This window comes from Sturnus vulgaris, chromosome 24 (genome assembly GCF_052056855.1).
Source record: "Sturnus vulgaris isolate bStuVul1 chromosome 24, bStuVul1.hap1, whole genome shotgun sequence".
Taxonomy (NCBI): domain Eukaryota; kingdom Metazoa; phylum Chordata; class Aves; order Passeriformes; family Sturnidae; genus Sturnus; species Sturnus vulgaris.
In genome coordinates this window covers 6,640,322-6,655,753 of record NC_142266.1, presented here as the reverse complement: position 1 = coordinate 6,655,753, position 15,432 = coordinate 6,640,322, and the positions used below count along the sequence as shown (strand labels likewise).

The 15,432-nt window shown below is 50.2% G+C and overlaps 1 protein-coding gene across 1 annotated transcript in view; it reads right to left on the bottom strand.

Moving 5' to 3' along the window:
- MAN1C1 (mannosidase alpha class 1C member 1) overlaps positions 1 to 15,432 on the bottom strand; it is a 50,722-nt gene that overhangs the window by 34,664 nt on the left and 626 nt on the right. The gene's annotated exons all lie outside the window — the stretch shown is intronic.

Below are 15,432 nucleotides of genomic sequence, written 5' to 3'. Positions count from 1 at the left end.
GCTGGCTGCCTTCAAACCCTGCACATTTTGGGAGGCAGGATGCAGAACGTGGCAGCTTTTCATCTGCCAGCATCCCAGAGCTTTCCTCTCTCCACTGACTGCTCCAAAAAAGCAGCAACTGGAAAAGTTGGAAGAGCCAAAAAAGCATCTGCACCACTGTGCCTGTTCTGGCTCCCTGCAGCTGCTTCTCCAGCCCAAATTTAGCACCTCAGCTCCCAAAGCCCTGAAGGGAAGCAGCCAGGTCCTGAAAGTGGGGGCTCCACATCCACAGCAGCCTCCCCTGAGCAGAGATCCCAAATTCCAGGCTGGAGGGAGGGGGATGTGTGGGGTGAGGTGTTCCAGCCTCATTTCTGATGAGCCACCAGGATTAGAAAAGTGAATATTTTATGCCATTCCAGTCCTGACACATCCCAATACATCAGTGTTAACATTGTGCCATCCTGCATTTGAAAAATGGCAGCAGCACCACAAAAATTATGGAAATAGATCCATAATTTCAGATTTTGTTCTCACCACTGAGCCATCTGCCACCTAATAGACAATTATCTATTTGGCCCTGGTATTCCAAGCACTCTGGGTCTCAGCTGATTTATAGCAGAGACTTCTGAATTTATAACTTCATTTGTCACACTGCTCTTTCTTTTCTTTCACCTGTAAGTCACTTGTTACTTTGGAGAGTTTCAGCTGCCCCTTGTACTAAAATCAACTAGAAATGACAAAAGTGAACCCTGAAAACCTGCACTATCATTTCCACCATTTAATCCTTATCTTTTCTCGTGCTTTGCTCCCTCCAAACCCCAAAAAGAATCTGGCTGGCATTTCACAGAGGCAGCAGCAGAACAAAAAAGCATTTCGAGGATGTTGTGATCCAGGTAATGAGGAAATCGGGTTTTGGATAAAAACTTGACCAAGAAAGTGTTTTCACTTTGAAGAGATGTGCAAATCTTTAAGCACTTTAAAATAACGAAACCACTCCAAGATCTCTGGGTTTATGGACTTGAAAAAAGCAGAGAGATGAGAGGGAAGAAAAAGAATAAAAAGCTCCCCCTCACCATCACTTGCCCTCCTTTTGTTAACAGGGAAGATTTCCAAATGCAGAGCATTCCCAAACAGCTATTTGATTAGTTTTATCCATCTAGACTGGCATAATTAGTAAATGCTTAAAAGATGAAATCTAAATATACCAACCAATCAGCCACTTTCAAGCACTTCCAAGGAACATTACACAAAGCCATTATCTTCACAAGATAACCACTTCTGTGGCTCTTTACCCTCCTTCCTTCAACTCTCCTTCAAATATTTCACTCTAAAATATCAAAGAAATTTCCAGTTTGGGTTAAAAAAAAAAAAATGGAGGGCAGGAGGGTGAGTGTAATTTTAATATTTCTTTCCCCATTGTATTCCTAACTTGTTTTTTTCCCCACTTCTCTTCCTTTTTCTGCAGCTGGAAGCAGAATATTTGTCCTCTCAGTTTCCAGAGCAGGACTTGTTTTTTCCCACCTTTATCCTCCTTGCTGCCCCACAGTAACCCCGAGTCAGTTTGAGGTTTTTAAGCTGCAATAATGCCATTTATTTTCCCCCTGCTGTATAAAATATAATTTGCCAGATGACAAGAGAGAGAGAAAAAGAGGAGCTGTCAGTCTTGTAGGAAGAAGTCTGCCTGAACACATCGGGATAACTCATTTCTGGTTGGAATAATGGATGTATTTTTCCCTTATCAGACTTGCATAAACCTGTATAATTCAGGATCTGCAGAAAAGGTAATGAAACAGCATCATGTTTATTTTGTGTTGCTGCCTCTAGTATCATCACATGGAGATATAAATACCCAGGCAAACAGCAGGGCAGAATGCTGTAAAAGAGCTGGGATTCATTTGAAAACCTTTAATAGAAAGCTGAGCAACCTCTCAGGTTACTTCTCGGGGCCCATGTCCTCAGTAATGCTTTTATGTAAGAGCAAAATGGTGACAAAAAGCTGCGTGCTCACTCCAGAGGATGGAGATGCTCCATTCAGGCACACTCTGATACCCAGAGCCTGCCCTGGCTGCTTTAAAAGCCTCAAGTGCAGAGCAGGAGCAGCTGCAGCTCCAGGGATGTTACCAAGCAACTCCCAGAGATGGGCACATTGATCACCCATCCTAAAGTAATTACACCTTGTAATTAAAGATGCCAGTAAATCCAATAGATCCCAACAGGAACTCCAGCAATTCAAAGGCTAACCTGCCTGTTGCCATGTTCCCTCCTGCCCGGGGTGAAACGCTCAGGGAGCTGCAGGGATTTCCATTTAACCAACCTTCACCTGGGGATGTGCTAAGCCAGCATCCCCTCTGCTGAGCCACCTTCAACCAAACCCATCCCTGATGGCAAAGGGCTAAAACCCGAGCCTGCCACTCCCAGGGGAAAGCCAGGAGAGCACAATCCCAAATCCCAAATCCCAAATCCAGCCCTTTCCTCTCTGCTCTCCACTGATGACTCTGACACATCCTCTGGACCTCACACCCTCCACCTAAAACACACTCAGCCCTTTCTTCTCAGAGCACTGGGCACGGTGGAAATACCCAGAGTGTACTGGACAGAAAAACCCAGAGTGCATTGGACAGAAAAACCCAGAGTGTACTGGACAGAAAAACCCAGAGTGTACTGGGGACAGAAAAACCCAGAGTGTACTGGGGACAGAAAAACCCAGAGTGTACTGGACAGAAAAACCCAGAGTGTACTGGACAGAAAAACCCAGAGTGTACTGGGGACAGAAAAACCCAGAGTGTATTGCACACACACATTTCGAGAGGGCACTGGGCACACACACAAATTGGTTTTCCACCCCTAAAGCAGCAGCCTGGGCACAGAGCTCCTCCCTGGGGCTCCAGCTCTCCCTGGAGGATTCTCACCCAAAACTTCCATGCCTGTCAGCTCCTGCAAACATCAGCTGAGAGCTCGGGGGGAGATGGCAGAGAGGGGAATTGCTCCAGGCAGCTTTATGTGGATGTGAATACAACAGAGCAATTCCAGCAGCAGGTGAGTGGGGCTTGGCTTCAGTTTCTGGCAAACTCCTGGCAGCTCCTCCCAAAGCTGCCTGGGTGGATTTTTGTGCCACAGCTGCTGTCACAGCTCACCCTCTCTTGCACAAGAGCCAAAGCCACTGCTCAGAAAACTGATCTCCATCCCTGCAACAATGGGGGAATTCTTTGGGAAGGCAGAAGAAATCACCTTCCAGCAAGTTACAATATTAAAAAAAAATTAAGTTTTAAGCTCTCCCTGCTGTTCCCAGCCAGGCAGGTCATGGTGAGTTCTCCTGCAGAGCCAACACTCCCTGCCCACCACAGCCAGGGCTAAAGCAGGACCAGAAGCCTGGTTTGAACTGGGAGGACTGGAAAAAACCCAGCACAGAGCAGCCCAAGGTTGTCAGTGTTAGTAGCAAGGACAGAAATAAAACTCAAGAGTCTCCCTGACTCAGTCCCTGCTAGGAAAGCTGAATGGAAGAAAACAGCTCAAACCACAATTAAACTACCACCTAATTAAATTCCTAATGCAACTAGATTTAACTGTGTCAAGAGGGGGGAAAAAAAAGAAACCAAAACAAAAAAAATCAAACCCTTCTAGGGCTGAGGCACTAAAGCCCAGCTGGATCCAGCTGCATCTAAATCAGGAAACATGGCAGCAAGAGCAGTTGGTTTTGCAGTTAGCTCTGTAATGAGATGCTGGCCTGCAAGACACCCACAATGGTTCTGAGAACAAATTTGCAAGTCTAGACCAAAGCACGGCGTGATTTAGTGGAGAGATGAGGGAAACTGCAGCTCCTCTTCCTTTGCTTCCCAGAATCAAAGCTCGGGGAAAATTCTGATAACAATAAAAGGAATTTGTGCTCCTGGCCACCCTGACAGCTCAGCTCCATGTTCCCTTCGAGCTGCTCAGACCCAGGATACTCCAGAGCACGGCCACACCAGCAATAAACACAAGAAATAACACAATAAACACAATAAGGGTACGAGATTGATTGAAAATTGAACAGGTGACACTTAAAGATGAGCTTAAAACTAAAGGAATGGGTCTGATCTCCTTTCTGTCAGCTCTGAGCAACATCTGTAAGCACCAGGAAATCAGGGAAGAAATGTAAGGTATATAAATAAAATACAAGGGGTTTGGGGTTTTTGCACCCCCGTGTCCCAGCTGAGCTCCCAGGCTGGCTCCTGCTGGGTATCAGGAGATGTTTGTCAAACACAGCAGGTCCTGAGCTGCTGCCAGCCCTGCAGGAACACAGGACCAGAGAGCCCCAGCACCCAGTGGGTGACACTGCTGCCTGCATTCTGCCAAGCCCTTTTCACTCCAGGCTGGACAGGCTGGCTTTTCTTAGTGACTACTATTGCATTCCAGCACACTTCAAGGAAAGAAAGTGGGGGAAAAAAAAAAATAAATTATCACTTTCCTAGTAATGATGCTCCTTCAAATGTCACCTCTGAGTTCCCTCCTGGGTTTTGTGCCTTCAGCACAAACCACCCAGGAAATTCCCTGAGCTCTTCAGATTTTGGGCACTGCCTCATTCCTGTAGGCTGCCTCGAGGGCTCTTCCATTTCAGCTGCTTCCCTTCAAGCATGTACAGCACTGGGGCTTTGTAAATCCCTAATTACACACAAATTCTACAAATTCTCCTTGGAAGTGCCCAGCATTCCATGGGCAGCAGCTGAACAGCCAGGCCAGGACCATCAGCTCCTCCCCAGAATCCCCCCACGCTGAATGGAAGGTGGATGGAAACACAGGATTGTTTTTACACACCTGCATTATGACAAGGGAAGGTTTTTTTTTCCTTTCCCCACAGATACCATCTGCACAGGATTCTCATTTCTGGAGAGCCACAGCCCAAGGGGATGCTCTAAAGGAGCTCTAGCCATAAGTAACCCAAAATGCTGCAAGGAGAAGGAAGAAAAGGAAGAGATGTGGAAACATTTTGCTTTTCTTTTTCAAGGAAAACTTAAAAAAATAAATACAAAGTCTCTAGAACTGATTGGGCTTGTTTGACAGCCTGAAGGACAAATGTCAAACAGATCAATAATGAAACAAAACGGAGAGGGGAGGAGAGGAGAGGAGAGGAGAGGAGAGGAGAGGAGAGGAGAGGAGAGGAGAGGAGAGGAGAGGAGAGGAGAGGAGAGGAGAGGAGAGGAGAGGAGAGGAGAGGAGAGGAGAGGAGAGGAGAGGAGAGGAGAGGAGAGGAGAGGAGAGGAGAGGAGAGGAGAGGAGAGGAGAGGAGAGGAGAGGAGAGGAGAGGAGAGGAGAGGCTTTGTACTCCTGACTTTGGATGTGGGAGCACGGCAGGAATGCTCAGTGGGTCTGGGCTCCAGAGATGTGTGTGCAAACCTGCCCTGCCCAGAGCAGCAGAAGGAAGGGATCTCCAGCCCTGGGAGCTCCTGTGGGGGATGGAGATGAGGATGCTCCAAAACTGGAGTTCTGGGGTTCTGTGGGGGGCTCCAAGCCCACAGCCCAGCCTGGACAGTGATGTCTCCTCATCCAGCCAAGGGAAGGCTCCCAGAGCATTCCCAAAGTGAGGATGAGCCTCGGGAGCAGCCCCTGCCAGGCTCCCTCAGATGCTCTCCCCACTCCAGCCTCAGCTGCTGAGCTGCTCTCCCCAGCACCCACAAGGTGTGAACTGCCTGTGACACACGGATGGCTCAGGGCCCCAAAACACTGCACAAAGCAGATGGGAGAACTGAAGGAGAGGAAGAGAAAGAATTGTAAATACAGGCCAAGAGTCATCCTGCATCACTCCTGTTCTGCACTGTGAGGATGGATTTAGGGAGCAGGAGGAACATCTGTTTGGAAATTGGCTTTGTCTCAGTCCAAATGCTGGAAGAGTAGAAAGAGGGAGGCTGAGGGCTGCCAGCACACCTCGTGCTTCATCTCACACTTGGATGGTTTAGCAGGAGAGATCTGGGAGGATGAGTTTAGTTTAATGATTTCTTGCTGGTTCACCTGCTCCCCATCTGTCTTTGTAGTCCTTGCTCAGAGGGACAGATTGGAGCACTGCTGTCCTCTCCCTTTTCCAGAGTTCCTCGTGATTGGAACTTCTGAAGAGAGGAACAGAGCAATTCTCAAGTATTAAGTAGTCAGCTGAGATTAGTCCAATAATTCATCACAGGTAATAGCTAATAACAGAAACAGGAAACTCACTCAGAGCCTTCCCAGAGCCACGTGTCACAGCTGTCACCTTACAGCAGTGGGACAAGAAATTCTCGGACCACAGTGGCAAATTTATTACCAGAGGCTGATAAACCCTTCCAAGAGCCCCAGAGCCCCCAGTAAATCACACAACCCATGCTGCAAACCGGATCTTGGTGGGGTGGGTGTGAGAACAAAGGCAGGATTCAGCTGCAGGATGGAGGGGCCTGACCTGCCGTGGATCCAGCTCAGCCCTCACACAGCAGGGATTGATGGACTGCTGGGAACAGAGCAAGGAGGGGCAGCTGCAGGGATCGGGGGGATGGAATACAGGCAAGAGCCACAAAAGTTCATCAAAATTACAGACAGCTCCTGGCTCACAGACTCCACACCACGGCAGAACAGCTCAGCCTAAGGGAGGAGCCTCCACTCACCAAATCCCACCTTAACACTCAACTCAACATTTCATTTTAGCCTTTGAAAACCAGAAAGGAAAGAACCAAGAGAAGAGAATTGTCTGTGGCTTCATCCTGCACCAGCCAGAGCTGAAATCAACCTTTGGAATTATTTTGCTGTGAGAATTATTTTGATGAGACTGGGCAGAACCACAGGCAGCAGCAAGAATGTTCTGGTAGTTTGGGCTCAGCAGCACCCAGCACAAACCTCTGAGAGATAAAATAATCCAACCCAGCCACGGTGGCTCAGCAATCCTGACACGGGCTTGGTGCTGCAGAAAGGATTCAGGAAAGGCAGAACAGCACCAGGAATCAGCCAAGGGTTTCTTTGGGTTCATCAGTGCTGAATTCCAATGTCAACACATGACCTTCCCAGATAACTCCAGAGAAAAACAAGGCTCAGATGGAAGGAGAGCCACAAACATCCCATTTCCACTGGAAGTATTTCATTTGTATTTTACCCTGCTGGCTAACCCAGGCAGCAGGAGGGTTTCAGGATGGATGAAACACGATTGCTTTATAATTATCCTTTGTTACTTCTCAAAGTACACGGTTCTGCACTTCCCTCCCTGCCCAGGGAAATCATGTTAACACAATTAGAGCAAGAGCCCAGCTTTGAGCACGGCTGCTTGGACATTGCTAACACAGCTCCAGTTCTGAGCACTGACACTGTGCAGGGCCATCCTGCTCCAAAATCCAGCACAGACACTGTGCAGGGCCATCCTGCTCCAGAAAATCCAGCACAGACACTGTGCAGGGCCATCCTGCTCCAGAAAATCCAGCACAGACACTGTGCAGGGCCATCCTGCTCCAGAAAATCCAGCACAGACACTGTGCAGGGCCATCCTGCTCCAGAAAATCCAGCACAGACACTGTGCAGGGCCATCCTGCTCCAAAATCCAGCACAGACACTGTGCAGGGCCATCCTGCTCCAAAATCCAGCACAGACACTGTGCAGGGCCACCCTGCTCCAAAATCCAGCACAGACACTGTGCAGGGCCACCCTGCTCCAAAATCCAGCACAGACACTGTGCAGGGCCATCCTGCTCCAAAATCCAGCACAGACACTGTGCAGGGCCACCCTGCTCCAAAATCCAGCACAGACACTGTGCAGGGCCACCCTGCTCCAAAATCCAGCACAGACACTGTGCAGGGCCACCCTGCTCCAAAATCCAGCACAGACACTGTGCAGGGCCATCCTGCTCCAGAAAATCCAGCACAGACACTGTGCAGGGCCACCCTGCTCCAGAAATCAGCAGCAGTTCTGTCACTGAGTCCCTCTGAAGGGAAGGGACACTCTTTAGGAGGAACATTCCCATTCCCTGTGTATCACCATCCTGTGCTGGTGCTGCTGGCACGAGATGCTGCAGATTTCTCCATCTCTTGCATTTAATGTTCTTATTCTTGCACTATCTAAGAAAGGAAATCCAACAACAGCTCCAGGGCCACGCAAGGCGAGTGTTGGAGGCCAGATTAGAACTAATGAGCTCCTGGCTCCCACTCAATCCCAGCCTTTAGAACAATTAGCTCAAATAAACCCGGGGACTGTTTTCTGCTCCACTGTTGTGTGCCCATCCTCCCCACTAACTCGTGAGCTGCAAAACTTCAATTGGGTCTGACAGGGGGGAGAGGTCACAGAGCAGCGTGGGGACACCCCCAGAGTTCCACTGAGGAACAGCATCAGGGTGGGCACCCTGGGCAGGGCTGGGTGACACAGGGGGACACAGGGATGGGGACAGTCCCAGGCTGTGTGATGGCTCAAAGGACGAGGGAGGCTTTCAGCACACAGGGCCCCCATTCCTAGAAAGCTGCACGGTCACCTTCCAGCTCAGGGGAGAAGCCTCAGGAGCACAATTCCCCTCGGGTTCCCCTGGCACAGGGCACGCTGCAGCTCTGCTCTCTGCACGAGGGAAGCACGGATGTCCCCCCAGCTCAGGGCAGCCCCTTGCTGCTCCTCACGCTCCAGTGTCCTCCCGGGGACTGCTGGGCTGGGCTGCCCGGGGGAAACACACCTGCACACCTCCCTGCTGCACACCTGCACACCTCCCTGCTGCACACCTGCACACCTCCCTGCTGCACATCTGTACACCTGCACACCTCCCTGCTGCACATCTGTACACCTGCACGCCTCCCTGCTGCACATCTGCACACCTGCACACCTCCCTGCTGCACATCTGTACACCTGCACACCTCCCTGCTGCACACCTGCACACCTCCCTGCTGCACATCTGTACACCTCCCTGCTGCACACCTCCCTGCTGCACACCTGCACACCTCCCTGCTGCACATCTGTACACCTGCACACCTCCCTGCTGCACACCTGCACACCTCCCTGCTGCACACCTGCACACCTGCACGCCTCCCTGCTGCACATCTGTACACCTGCACGCCTCCCTGCTGCACATCTGTACACCTCCCTGCTGCACACCTGCACACCTCCCTGCTGCACATCTGTACACCTGCACACCTCCCTGCTGCACATCTGCACGCCTCCCTGCTGCACTGCTGCACATCTGCACGCCTCCCTGCTGCACACCTGCACGCCTCCCTGCTGCACTGCTGCACATCTGCACACCTCCCTGCTGGATTAGGGACTCAGCAGTGTGTGCCCATTTGCCAGAGGTGCCTGCTGGCCCCCAAGGCTCTGCCCTCAGAACACCAAGTGTCCTGCTTGCACTGGCAGAGGCTGCTCTGCAGGGCACAAACGAGAGCCACCCTGTCCCACAAGCAGGGGATGTTTATTATCCAGTCCTCCAGCACAGCTCCCACCGTGCTCTGGGGCCATGGTGCACAAAGCCCTCACATTATGTGCAGCTCACAGACACCACTGCCCACGACTGCTCCTCTGGAGCCCTTCCAAAATGTGCTGTCAGATGATGGACTCAAGTGCCAGGGGACCCAGGGTAAAGACAGCAATCATGGCAGTGTGTGCTCCTCATGCCAAATCCACTCACTGAAAAATATTTTTCTGGACAATGTAAATGTAGTCTCTTCCTTCAGGTTAAAAATCAGAATGCTCCCAGCACCAAGGTTTCCTCTTGCCAGCACACGAGTGAATATTCCTTCCTGCCTTCTCCTCCTGACAGCTCCGTGTCAGTTCTGTATTCAGGTCAGTCACTCATTTAGTACTAAGGTACATTTCCCTTCCTCCCTCTCAGCTGCCCCATCTAAAATCTGAATTGTTTTCAACACTGGAGAACATATTCAAAACCATCAAAATGATAAACAATCTGTACAATGGCAGAATCACAGAGTAAACCAAACATGATGGATGAACCTCATCTGGCAAAGCCTTGCACACAGAAGCAAAGGAAAGAACACTTAGCACAAAATTTTTTCTCCCATTAAGGGGCAGATTTAATCATTGATTAAAAGTTAATCACGAGTCCATAAAAATTTTTGCTGGGAAGATGGAATCTTAATGCAGGTGACTGCTTTATAGTAAATATTTGAAGAGCTGGATGTGCAGAGGCCCCAGAGGGATGGAGGAGCAGGGAGGTTACAGCAGGATGTCACTGACAGCTCAGAGCCAGGCTCCATCCCCCTACTCAAAGGATTTCCAGGAGCTGATGAGCATTTCCTGAAGTGATCCAGGGAAGTGCAGGTGGGCATCCTAGAAAGTCATTTCCCCACTCATCCCTCTGCAGTGCTGGCTGTAAGTGGCAGTTCAGAAACCAGTCTAGCATCAAATTTAGTTGTTGTGGAACAAGTGCTTTCACTGCTAGATTTGGGCAGAGAAGAGCAAATGACTGCAAATTGCAGAGCTCTCCCAAATTCCAGAGTGCCCTCAGCCTGGAGAGCTGGGTCAGAGTGAGCTCTGAGGCATCAGCGAGGCAAAAGCTCTGCAGCACTGATCACTGCATGCCAGGCATCTCCTGCACTCTACCAACACAACAAATACATTTTTAGTCAATTAACTGTATCCCCTACAGCTAAAACAGGCTCGAGGTCAGGTCTAAATTCTGTCTGCATCAATCTACCAGAGGCTACTGAAGCAAAAAACCCAGTGCATGCATCATTTGTGGGATTTACACTACAGTCCCCCTTTCACAGGTTCAGGAAATAAATGCATGAGGAGTGTGGAGGAAAGGAAAATTCCAGCAAGGCTGGAGCCAGCCAGTTCTCCAAACTGCAGAGAAATTCTCCCTTGCAGAGGAATTTCTACCCCAGAGAAAGAATTACAGTCTGATCACAGCACATCCGACTGGTTCGAGATCATAATTCCACTCCAGCATAGTAAATATTTTACTGAGAACTGGTTTCCTTACCCCCAGCAGGCAGAGGCAGTCTGGTGGAAGTCCCGGGGTTTCCATGAGCCCAGCACACAGGATCAGAGCCTGCCCTGTGCCTCACACAGGAGGAGGAGCACGGCAGGTGCATTTCCAGCTGGAGCTGTGCGTGGTGCTCCTCACGTACCCAGAGCAGGGTGAATTACAGGACTGGAGCCTGCTCAGCCCCAGACTGCAGCAAGAAAAGGAACATTTCTCCATTTTCTCCACATAGAACAACACGAAGTTGCACAGTGCAGGCAAAGGGAGAGATCTGACACCTTTACCCTGCTGGCTGTGGGAAGGAGATGAAAGAAATGACCAATAATGGGATTCCCAGCCCAGCTCAGCCTGAGAGCTGCTCTGAGCCCAGCTTTTGGAAACTGGTGATCACAGCCCAGCCCAGGGCACCTGGGAGCTCCAGAACACAGCCAAACCCACACAGCTGAACCAGAGACAGGCAGCACCACAGCTGAGACTTCTCCTGGCAGCAGTCAGGGCTCTGGTAAAAATTCGGGAGAACCTGCAGCATTTCCCCAGCTCTGCCCCGAAAACGAGCAGATTTTTTTTCACTGAGGTCACAAACAGTCCAAACCACAAAAAGGGAACTCGGCAACCACCACCAAGGGGCTTTCAGCAGAGCCTGAGCTCCTGATAACATTCCTGCCTCTAGCTAATTAACTTTTAGTGATAAACTGTCAAGATAGTTGTGTTTGGAAGACTGATCCACCTGCTGATGTGCAGAGGGATGCAGGATGACTGTGGTGCCTCCTTCCCCCCACGGGCTGGTTTTGGAGAGCAAACCCCTCTTTAGAGCTGTGTTAGAAGAGGACAGGGGGGCAGAGGGGGAGATGGGAGGAAAAGCCTCGATGAAGAGAGCTGCACTGTGAAACCAACAGGCTTTGGGATCACTAATGCAGAGGGAACGAATTTGGGTGTCAGCCCCAAGGGAACAATCCCTGCCTGCATTTGAAACATCCCCTCATTTGACAGGGACAAAGGACACTGCCAGGTTCAGGCATTCCCACATGGAAATGTGCCTTTGGCACCCAAAAAAAGAAAAGAAAAACGAGTGAATCTCTTCCTCTGCTCACGTTTTTCTCCCATCCCATGACTGAGCTGGAAGTTTTTAACACTGAACTTTCTGCTCTGGCTGGTTCCAGTGGTTGTCTTTAAGCACTGGTTGGTATAAAAACACTTTAAAGAAATGCTCCTGCCTGTCTCCCCACCTATGAGAGTCCAAAGCAGCAGGAGTGCAGCAAGTTTGGCTCCATCCATCATCAGCAAAACTGTCAGCTCAGCTCCACCAGCAAAATCTTTATTAGTGGTTATGATGCAGAAGGCAGGAACCACACGCTCTGATTTCCTCAGATCTGAGGCTGAGTTTGCAGAGGCAGCAGTTAGAGGGGAAATAATTTTGACTTTTCCCTGAGCCAATTTGATCTGGAAATTGCTGAGAGCAAATAAATATGGAATCCCACCGTGGCATTTCTGCAGTCACTCTCCAGCTACAACCACTTCTCTGTTTGTTTTTTTTTTTTTTCCCTGAGCATCAGTGATTTGTATTTGGCACATGTAAAAAACCAGCTAATCCCCAAAGCCATGCCTGACTGATCAATTACACAACTAATACCTTTTCCAGAGGTCATTTTAAGAGATGAATAATCCCTTCCAAAATTTCCCAACCTGCAGATTTGTTATTTGCCTTTCTGCAGCTTTCCTGGAAAGGTCAGAGTGGCCCAGCCCTGGGGACACACAGCAGTGAATCCCAGACTGTTCTGCAGGTGACCCATGAACTTTAGCAGCAGAGGCTGTGCAATGCAGGTGTTCTCTTTTTTATTTCTCACATTTCCCAATTTCAGTGACCCTGGACTTGTCTTTTCTGGTTAAAGGTACCTGCACACACACAGAGCCCAGCAGATCCAGCCCAGCCCAGCTCCTCACACTGCAAACAGCTTTCCCAAACAGCAATGAAGTGGGAGAGGCCCTGGGGCTTCCCACTCTAAACTCTTTTTACAGCAGGGAAAGTCCAGCAGGGCTGCCTGAGCTGCCACTTTGCACACAGCAAAGCCATGGCACTGCCTCCTGCCCAGCTGGGCAGCTCAGAGCTGGGGGAAGGAATGGACAGTTTGGATTCCTGACTGGAATTCCTCACTCTGAAGGGTCCTGAGGAAAGCACAAAGCTCCAGCTCTCTAGGCTGGGCAGCACCTCTGGGCATCTTTGATCACGCACCAGTTTTTCCTCCTGGCTTTCATCTGGCAGGCAGATGGGGGAAAAAAAAATCTCCACAAATCCCACCCACACCCATGCTCCCTGTTGGAGGTGCTGACCTGTGAGAACGGCCTGAGGGAAGGCAAAGAAAATAACAGAACTTCCACTCCAAGGACAGTTTGGGATTGGTTTTAGCAAGTCCCAAAGCTCTGAAGGAAGGAGAGAAAATCCACTTGCAGCTCCTGCAAACACAGAAGAGGCAGCACAGCCACCACCTGCCCTGCTGGCATCTCACACCATGGGAGCAGTATTTGCTAATCCAAAGGCTGTATCATCATTTCTTCCTTGCAATTCTTTTTTTTTTTCCCCATCTGTTTCTTTTTATGCAGCATTTGTCTTCTAAGCTTCCTGACTTGTTTTCCTCTTGTCTTTTTGATTAACAAAAAGAGACACACCTTATCTCTTCCCCAGGCTGCACCACCCTCCCTTGTTCTGCGTGTTCAGCCTCATATCTCAGCACCATATTTGTTTCTCTCTCTCTGAATAAATAGAAGTGTAGGCACTTTTAAGAAATAAGGGCTGTGTTTGAAGAGTAATTAGCTGTCAGCATAAAACTAATATTTATGGATTCTCATCCTTGAAAACTCTAACTCTGCTACCCAGCACTGATTATGGCTGTTAGAAACAGATGGGGCTGAATCCATACAGCTTGAAATAATGCTACATTTAAAAAATAATTAACTCCAAATGAAGGACTGAATGCCACTCGCTCCCCCTAAATTTGATTTTTCAATTTGATTAGTTTGCACAGAGTGGAAGCTGGGTGATTGCTGGGTCTCTCGTGCTCCTGGCACACCTTGGAGGTGGGAACCTGCAGAGATCCAGGCTGGGCACTGGAATGTTCCAAACAGCAGGAAAGGATGGCTCAATCCTGCCCGGGGTCAGAGAGGAACCCAGCACCCCTGGGTGTGCTGTGTCTGCCTGCCTGACACAGAAATTGGAATTTCACCAGCGGTGCAGCCTTTGTTTTAGTGCCTGACAAAGATACAGGAGGGGAGATTTTCAAACTGTTTTTCAGATGCAGGTTGGAGAGGATGAAAGCCCTCAGTGTGTTATTCCATCGTTGCTGGATGCCTGCACCTCCGTGAAAGCACACACCCAGGAAATTTATACTCTGCTTAATTAAATCTGGGCTTTTTACTTATTGGCACCTCTTCCAAGAGCAGAATTTCCTCCAAGTTGGTTATCCATCACGGCAAAGGACCCGACAGCCACGCTGGAATCCCACACAAACCTGGTTAACTGGGTCACAGCCTGCCTGTGCTGGCTGCCAGCCTCTCCTGCACGGGCTGCAGGCACGGGGCCAAGCCCTGCCCTCGCCCTGCAGCCCCCCCAGCCAGGCTGAATTGTCACCTCCCAGCACGGGGGACAATTCCAGTGCCGGTCCCACAGGGATCTACAGGGACAGAGCCTCCAGCTGCCCCTCAACTCCTGCATCTTGTTCCTCCATCCCCCTGGAACAGCCAAGCTCTGCCATCTCCAGGTTTTTGTGCAAAGTGTGACCCCCCCCAGGGATGGAGACTCAAAGACATCTCCCTCCAAGTGAGGATTTTCCCCCCCCATAACCCTTTTTACCCCTAATATCCAAGCTGAAATCCACATTTCGTTAATTGCAGTCACACCCCAGCAGCTCAGTGACAGGGACACCCCAATTCCTGCCACCCTCCTTGGGAAAAGGAGGCAGCAAGGGAGCTCGTGTGAGAAATGGGGGTGAGGAGTGGGGGCAATGAGGGGACATGGCTGCGAGGGGAGGTGACAACGGATGGAGGGGGGACACAAACGTGGCCCCAAAATCTGAGGGGGTTCACAGCTATGAGGGGGGGCAAGGACTGACTGAGGGGAAGACGTGGCTGATGGCAGGTGAGGACTGAGGGGACACGATGTCTGATGGGGACATGGCTGTGAGGGCTGAGGGGACACAAACCTGAGGGGACACAAACCTGAGGGGAGGTGATGTCTGATGGGGACATGGCTGTGAGGGCTGAGGGGACACAAACCTGAGGGGAGGTGATGTCTGATGGGGACATGGCTGTGAGGGCTGAGGGGACACAAACCTGAGGGGAGGTGATGTCTGATGGGGACATGGCTGTGAGGGCTGAGGGGACACAAACCTGAGGGGAGGTGATGTCTGATGGGGACATGGCTGTGAGGGCTGAGGTGACACACTCCTGAAGGGAGGTGATGTGTGACTGAGGGCAGACGATGCCGTGAGGTGAAGCAAGGCTGCCTGAGGGAGATGCGAGCACTGAGCTGAGGGCAGGGCTGCCATGGATGGAGGGGAGGTATCCCC